Below are 8783 nucleotides of genomic sequence, written 5' to 3' on the forward strand. Positions count from 1 at the left end.
TTTATTTTTTAAAATCCTTTTTCAACCCAAAAATTTTACTTTTATTTTTTTATTTTATTTTTAACTTTTGACTTTTATTTTTGACTTTTTGCTTAAAATTTTGACTTTGACGTTTAAAAGTTGACCTTTGACTTTAAATTTGACTTTTAATTTTTTAAATTTGGCTTTTCAGTTTGACTTTTCAAGTTTGACTTTTGAGTTTGACTTTTTAAATTTGACTTTTAAGGTTGACTTTCTCGGTTTTTAAGTCAAAGGACAATTAAAAATATAAAAATATATAAAAAAAATTAAAAATTAAAAAAAAAAAAAGAAAATGAGTTCCACATCAATTCCGGTAAATGAAGTTTCATGTACTCCATCTTGTAAAGCTACGATTAAATTTCTTCATGAACAAATTGATTTATTAAAAAGAGAAAATGAGGACCTCAAATACGAAGGCTATACTCTTAGGAAAGGACAGAAACCGTTAAAAGCTCAATTAGAAACCAAAATCAAGGATTTCCGGAAATTACAAGAAGATTACAGCAACAAGTGTGAAAATTATGATCACATTAAGAAAAAACTTGATGCTGTAACTGAAGAACTTGACGCTTTGAAAATAAAGTATGGAAAAACAGATGTTAGTTTCAAAAATTATACCGCATCAAGTAAGACAGTCGAGTCCTTAGTAGAAAATCAATTGAGTTTCAAAGATAATCAAACCAAGGGTCTAGGGTATCACAGTGTGCCACCTCCTTTTAATCACAATTATAACCCACCCTTTGAGACCAATGAGGAAGAAATGTCTGCTCAGTATGGCCAAACCCCTGCTCCGGATTCAGTTAAGACTGAACAATCAGAGCCAACTGAGGGTGCTGAGCTGAACGATACTAATGCTTCTACTTCATGTGCAGGTAAAGTAGCAGAGGATGAGAACAAGGAGAACACCATTGCACAAACAAACATCTCCTTGAACTCTGAATCTGTTGCTTCAAACTCAACTGCTTCTGATCAACCTGCTATTGGTAAATACAGGCCACAAATTCCAACGCAACAGAGTTCTTGTTGCAAGTGTGCATGTGGGAACAACAAGAGACAAAGCAAGGATACGTCACCAGGGGCAGGAAGAAACAACTTCACAGTGAAGAAAAAGACTTGTTTTCACTGTGGAACACCTGTTCATATTTCCCGAAATTGTCCAAATCGCGCATACGTTCCTTATTATGCACAAGGCTGGAAAAACACGCCAAGAGGGAGATACTCCAAAAGATACCCCTCAAGGTCACGTTCAGACCATGATGACTGGAACGCACAGAAGGCCAATAATCAAACCCAAAAGGCCAACAATCTAAATCCCAAGATCAAGAAGGGAATGTCGGCCAAGAAGCCAAATCCAAGAGATGCTCCCATGAAGTCAAAATCAAAGTCATCTCAACGGCCGACATCAACTTCAAAATCAAGTGCTGAGCCACCCATCATATCGAAAAAGAAATGGGTTAAACCCAACTACAAATGGGTTCCAAAGGCTCACTCTCCCAAATCAACTAATGACTCTAATATTTCTTCATCTTCTATTTGTGATAAACAGGATATGTCATGGGAGAGAGTACCGTGCAAGGATGACAAAGGTCGACCCAGTTTCAAAATGGACTGGGTTCCAAAGACCAACTGATCCCGCTCTGTGTCGGAGCAGCTATGGAGGCATATCATCAGACTTCGGTTTGTTGGTAGTGGCTGTTCTTGGCACTTGATAGGGGACATCTCTCAACTGTACAACATTCAGAAATTTGTTTGAGAGTATGTGTCCTTGGCGGGAAAGGAAGAAAGGAAGAGATCACAAACGGGGTTTGTGCTTAACGACATGAAGAATTTTCGGATCTGTTCTAAGTTTACGCGTGCTGTTCTCAGACCTTCTGGATGCAAATTCAATCGGTGACTTACAGTTTGCGTTTTATTCTCTATACTCCTGGGTGTTTCTTAACCTGATTCGCTTTAAAGACTAGTTTTTGTTTTAGGATAGTTTAAATTTGCGCATTTACTTTTGTTTCTCTCTTATGCACAAATTTAGGGGGAGAAATAAAAACAAAACAAAAATTAGAAAATTTTAAAAATCCAAAAACATTAGAAAATCAGATAATCAAAAAAAATTGTTGGTTATGAAATGTGTTGCTTGAGGGAGATGTTCTGGGAAGTGATATGATAAAGTGATAACAGGCAACCTGAGTCTGCGTAACGTACCCGAAGTTGAAGGGTCTATGCTCTGGTTTGATGCGTCGGTAGGCACAAAATTTTTTTAAATGGACTTGACTAGGGAGAGTTGAACTTAGGAAATTTATAGACTTGACAAAATCTTGACCTAGTTAGATCTGTTCAGCCTGACAATACGACGCTCAGATAGGTTGAGCAGGGAGATATATATATATATATATATATATATATATATATATATATATATATATATATATATATATATATATATGGGAATCTACTCGTCACAATAATTGAACCCGTACTTGCAACCGTGGCTTAACTTTTCCTCGATGTGCGGATTATGTCCTTAATTCCGGTTGGATGGGGCGACTGGTAAATTCCGATAAATTAGGTCTGTAGAATATCATTTTCTTTCTTTTCGTCTGTTAGTCATATGTTGTCTCCTTTGCGTGACTTCCAATCTGACCTGGTACACAACATATGCAACTCTATTTCTCTGCAGGTTATATATGTGAAAGACTTCTTATCTGTTAGCCATATGATGTCTCCTCTGCGCGACTTCTAATCCGACCCGGTACACAGCATATGCAACCTTCTACTTCTCAACCCCTCTGAAGTAATAAGTAATAAGTAATAGAATTCTGAATCTATCTTCTCTCTGAATGGTTGTCTGCTCACCCGGTGTAAGGAGTACTCTGGAAGTTCTTGATGGATGGGGCATATCAGGAAGCGGGAAACACGTTCTAGTACACTTAAAATTGAACACATACAGATTGTCTATAAATCTCGCTGCTCAATTTAAGTGGATAACAATATCCCTGGTCGTCGTCAGATGAATGGTCCTTAAGATATAGTATCTAAGAAATTAGGATCATATATAATTTTTAGGAACTTAAGTTCACCTGTCTTGTAACAAATAGTATGTCCTAAATTTGTCACAATTTTTTGTGTTTAAGTGGACAACAATACCGACGATCGACCAGACAAAGATGTGAATATGAAAGGTACCGATAAGTGGATAAAGGCTATCTAAAAACTTTGATCCCAAATCTCTCTTAAAGTTAGATATCATTTTTATTTTTGTTAAATTTGTCATAGTTTCTTCTAATTTAAATATTAAGGGAGAATTAAAAATTAAAAAAATCAGAAAAATTCAAAAATAAAAAAAAATCAAAGAAAAATCAAAAAAATTTAAAAATCCAAAAATAGTGTTATTTCTGTTTTATTTCTTGTTCAGAAAAATCAAAAATCCAAAAATATTTTTTGTTTCTGTTTTCATTTGTGTGCTAAGTTTTCTTTTAGTTTTGTTTTGTCTTGAAAAGTGATTTCATGTATAGATAAGACTCATGGAGTTTGTGTTGAAGATTTCTGAGCCAAAGCCTCGTCCGTGAGCATCGAAGAATTCACATTCGAAGGAGCAAGAAATGAAGATTATTCTTTCGACATTCAATCTGTCAACCCAATAAGCATGGTGAAGCTGTTCTTGAAGATTATGTGACAGATTGCATTGAAGCCTCCTCAATCAATTTTTTGCTATCTATGAACCTGCTGAAGTGATCCAGAAGATTATTTCTCTCCGTTGTTCTCTCTGAAGATTCTCAAGCTAAAAGTGCTATCTTTCAAGAATCTTTTCATCATGCCTCCTCACCCAATGTGCATTCAGAGTCAAATTTTGAAGAAAAGCCCAACCGCTCGAGATGAAGTCATTCATGAAGATTCATCAAGTTCATCTTGAAGCTGTGAAGAAATCAAAGATTAAATCTGAAGCCAAAGCTCCCATTGAAGATTGACAAGAAAAGCCAGCTACTTTTTAGGGGGAGTTTGTTGGGCCAATTAGAAAAGAAAGCTATAAACCAAGGGGGAGATTTTGGGTCAAAATTATGGTTTATACTTTGCTTTTCTAGGAAAATATAGTTTTATGTAATGTTGCATGTGTTTGCGGTTTGTGTGTACGGCCGTACACGTGTGTACGGCTGCACACCCTGTGTACAGCCGTACACAGGGTGTGCGGCTGTACACATGTGTATGGCTGGAGGACCATATAAATAGAGGAGTGCATGTGGGAGTGTACGGTTGGAAAAGGTGAGAAGAAGAGAGAAGGCTAAAGAAGAGAGAGAATGTTAGAGAGAAGAAGTGTGTGTGAAAGAGAATCTATTGTAAGGAGCATCATTCATATTGAATACATCATTAGATTCTTAATCTTCTTCTTCTCCTTCTCTTCTATATTGATCTGACATCATCCAATTGATTGGGATTCCGCACCATCAATTGGATCTGATTGATACACAAGCAATTTTGGGGACTTACAAATAATACTAGGTTTCGTCGAAGGAAATTATTTTTAAGAAGCGAAGCGCTGTCCGAGTTCGGATTCACCACCTTTTCGAGTGAGTGCATAGTTACTTTCAGCTTACACATAGATATGAAGTATTTTATATAAATTATGTGCTATGTGTGCATATTACCTGAATACTTGCTATCTATTATGGATGAACATTTTTATACATGTTTTCAATGATTTAAACTGTATATTTATTTTATATCTACGAAAATGTTGGGGTAAAACATGGGTAGATGTATTAGTTGCTGTGTGATAAAATGAAATAATGAGAGGCCTTGTTATAGATGTTATTGATGATCCAGTCATCTAGCGGAGTATAGATGACGACCACGGACTATTCTAAACAGTCCAGTGGAACACTAGCAGGCTCGCAACCTGTAGGTGCTTATTTGAACTGTGTGTATATTTGAACTGTATGCTCACCAGATGTACTCCATCCCCCACATGGTTGCCTTAAGGACATTTATTGCTGAGGAATCCCCTTAGCAGTAGTGTCCATCCCGATGATAGTCCTTAGACTAGGTCCCTTGTGTTAGATGTTTTAGTGGCGTAAAGTGAGGATAACAGGAACGGGTAATCGGGTTTGTTTGGTTTGATAAAGCTAATAACTTATTTATTGTGGGTTGAAAACCCTATGTGCTCACCAGGCTCCCAAGCCTGACCCACTCAGTTTCTTGTATTACAGGTAGTGGCGCATGAGCATAGATGTGATGTCTTGGGATGAGAGATTAATGGATTTTAGGCCTATAAATACGGAATAATGTAGTAAGGCCTATGATGTATTGTTTATGCTTATGATCTGTATCGAACATGACATCCCAAGTCTTTTTAAATGAAATACATTTTTACAGAAATGCTTTTGATAAATATCTATCATATTTTGTTTTGGGACAATATCCGCACCACTTTTATTTAAAATATTACTCTGATTTTTAAACAAAGCATAAACAAAATCGGTCTTTTCTGACCGTGAAAATGGGGATGTCACAGTTACCCTAAGGATGTTAACACATAATAATATGTGTAAATAGGATGAAATCAACATGAAAATGTATAAAACGTTAGATTATCACGAAAATGCTTACCAAAGCTCTAAGGACCACTTGAAGGAATTAACTCTTGAAGGATCTTGCGCTTGCTTTGAAAGAAGTAGATGATTGTAGATGAAAGAAGATGACGATGGATGAAAGAGATCCTTTTGGCCGAAGTTAAATGGGAGGAATGGATGGGATGTGTTCATGGTTACTTGGAGGGTAATGGCATGGGTTGCATGGATACGTGCTGGGTAAAATGGGGTAAAGCTGAATCATCGTATCACAAGGTCAACACCTATGCTTTTCTCTTTAATCCCATCGAAAACTCTTTGAAAAACTCTCTATTATAACCGAAATCAGATGTGATTTCAGACTATGGGGAATTTCGGCCCAAGGGTATTTTTTTTCTAGCTTGTTTTCGGTTCCAAGCCATTCCCCACATGTGTTTTCGGTTTTAGTATCATTTTAAAATGGTGATTTCGGTTTTTGTGGTTTCTAGGCCGAAAACCATAAAGCTAATTGTAATTTATGATTGTTTTCCAACTTGTTGACTTTTCAAAGGCTCCATACACGTATGATTTTTCCAAGAATATAAATCCACTTATACAATTAATGCCCTTTTAGCTTTCAAAGTTTTATTACACAAAGATACATTGTGGAGTCACTTATATATGGATATATTTTAGACTTTACTCGACACAAATTTACTAGTTGTCACATCATCCCACCGTTAGAAGGTATTTCATCCTGAAATTCGCATATTGAACGTGTTCTTGCATCTCACAGGAAGAGTTGAGGAAGAGTTGTGGGTACTTCTGCTTCATTTGATCCTCCTGCTCCCAAGTGAATTCGGGTCCTCACTTGGCGTTCTAGCGGACCTTCACTATTGGTATACGACTTTGTTTCGTCCATTTTACTTCCCTGTCCACGTAGTCCACATGTTCCACGATGAAATGTAGACTCTCGTTTACCTCTATCTCATCGAGTGGGACCACAAGAGTCTCATCGGACATACACTTCGTCAGGTTGGACACGTGGAAGACGGGATGTACATTGTTGAGTTCATGTGGCAGTCGAAGCTTGTAGGACATTGGCCGATCCTAGCAAGGATTTCAAATGGCCCAATATACCTTGGGTTTAGCTTTCCGCGTTTTCCAAGCCGTATCATTCCTTTACAGGGTGATACCTTTAGCACTACACGGTCACCGACTTGGAACTCCAAGGGTTTTTGTCATTTATCAGTGTAGCTCTTTTTCCAACCCGAGATGCCTTTAATTGTTTGCGGATATGAACGATCTTCTCCGTAGTTTCTCGTATGATCTCCAGGCTAGTGAGTGTGCTGCTAGGTACTTTCTCTCTTGCTAGCTACGTGTCGCCACCTCAGCCTAGCACAATGGTGATTTGTAATTGCGTCCGTAAAGGGCTTCGAATGGCGTGACCTTAATGCTAGTGTGGTAGCTGTTATTATATGAGAACTCAATGAGTGGTAAGTGGGTATCCCAGTCCTTACCAAAGACTTTCACACATGATCTCAACATGTCTTCTAGTGTATAGATGGTCCTTTCACTTTTTCCGTCAGTTTAAGGGTGATAAGCTGTACTCATGTCGAGTTTGGTTCCCAAGGACTTTTGTAGCGACTGCCAAAACTGTGAGGTGAACCTACTATCTATGTCGGAGATTATTAATATTGGCACCTCATGTAGTCGCACAATTTCTCTAATGTACATCATGGTTAACTTCTCCATCTTGTCGGTCTCCTTTATTGGTAGGAAGTGTGCAGATTTGGTTAACCTGCCAATGATCACCCATATGGTGTCAAGTCCACCCGTTGTCTTGGGAAAATTGGTTATGAAGTCCATGGTTATCCGCTCCCACTTCCACTCGGGTATGTCCGGTTGCTAAATCAAACCCGAGGGCTTTTGATATTCTACCTTGACCTTGGCGCAAGTCAGGCACTTGCCCACATAGGTAGCGATCTCTACTTTCATGTTCAGCCACCAATAAAGTTTCTTGAGGTCCAGATACATCTTGTCTACACTAGGATGAACGGGGTATCTAGTCTTGTGGGCCTCGTTCCTGACAACGTCTTTGTACCCGCCGAACTTCGGCATCCATATTTGATTCATGAGATAATAATCTCTGTCATCCTTAACTTCAAGGTTTTTATCCATTCCCCACAAGGCCTCCCTTGCACATTCTCGGGTGTTAAGGCCTCTTTTTGCGCCTCCTTGATCTGATTGGACAGGTAGGAATGGATGGTCATAATAAACGATTTTACTCAGTGGCCCGGGTATTCCTTCCGACTTAGCGCGTCTTCTACTACGTTGGCTTTGCCTGGGTAATATCGAATTTCACACTTGTAGTCATTTAGCAGTTCAACCCATCGTCATTGTCTCATGTTGAGCTCCTTTTGATCGAGGATGTGATGAAGACTCTTATGATTTGTAAAGATGGCGCATTTGATGTCGTACAAGTAGTGTCTCCAGATCATTAGGGCAAACACCACTGCCCCTAATTCGAGGTCATGCGTGGTGTAATTGACCTCATGAGTCTTGAGTTGTCTTTAGGCATAAGCGATGACCTTTCCTCGTTGCATGAGCACACATCCTAGGCCCTGCTTGGATGCATCATAATAGACTACAAAGTCTTCGGTCCCTTCCGGGGGAGACAAGATTGGAGCACTGCACAGAGCTTGTTTAAGCGTTTGGAATGCAATTTCTTGTTTATTTCCCCAGTTGAAAGTTACTCCTTTTCTGTGTTAAGGTTGTGAGCGGCTTTGCGATCTTAGAGAAGCTTTGTATGAATCTTCGGTAGTAGCCAACAAGGCCTAAAAATTGGTGTATCTAAGTCGGTGTTCTTGGTGTTGCCCAGTTTTCAATTACCTTGACCTTGGAAGGATCCACGTGTATCCCTTCCTTGATTACTACATGCCCCAATAAATCTACTTTCCGGATCCAAAATTTGCATTTCGAGAATTTGGCGTATAGCTTTTCTGCCCTTAACGTCTCCAAGACATGTCGTAGATGCTGATGGTGTTCGTCCTCGCTTCGTGAATAACCTAGTATGTCATCGATGAGTACTATCACGAATTTATCCAGATAAGGCCGGCACACACAATTCATTAGGTCCATGAACATTGCAGGTGCATTTGTTAGACCGGAGGGCATCACTACAAACTCATAGTGACCGTAGCAAGTTTTGAATGTTGTCTTAGGGAT

This window comes from Lactuca serriola, chromosome 2, assembly GCF_051521515.1.
Source record: "Lactuca serriola cultivar US96UC23 chromosome 2, Lser_US96UC23_V15, whole genome shotgun sequence".
Lineage (NCBI taxonomy): Eukaryota > Viridiplantae > Streptophyta > Magnoliopsida > Asterales > Asteraceae > Lactuca > Lactuca serriola.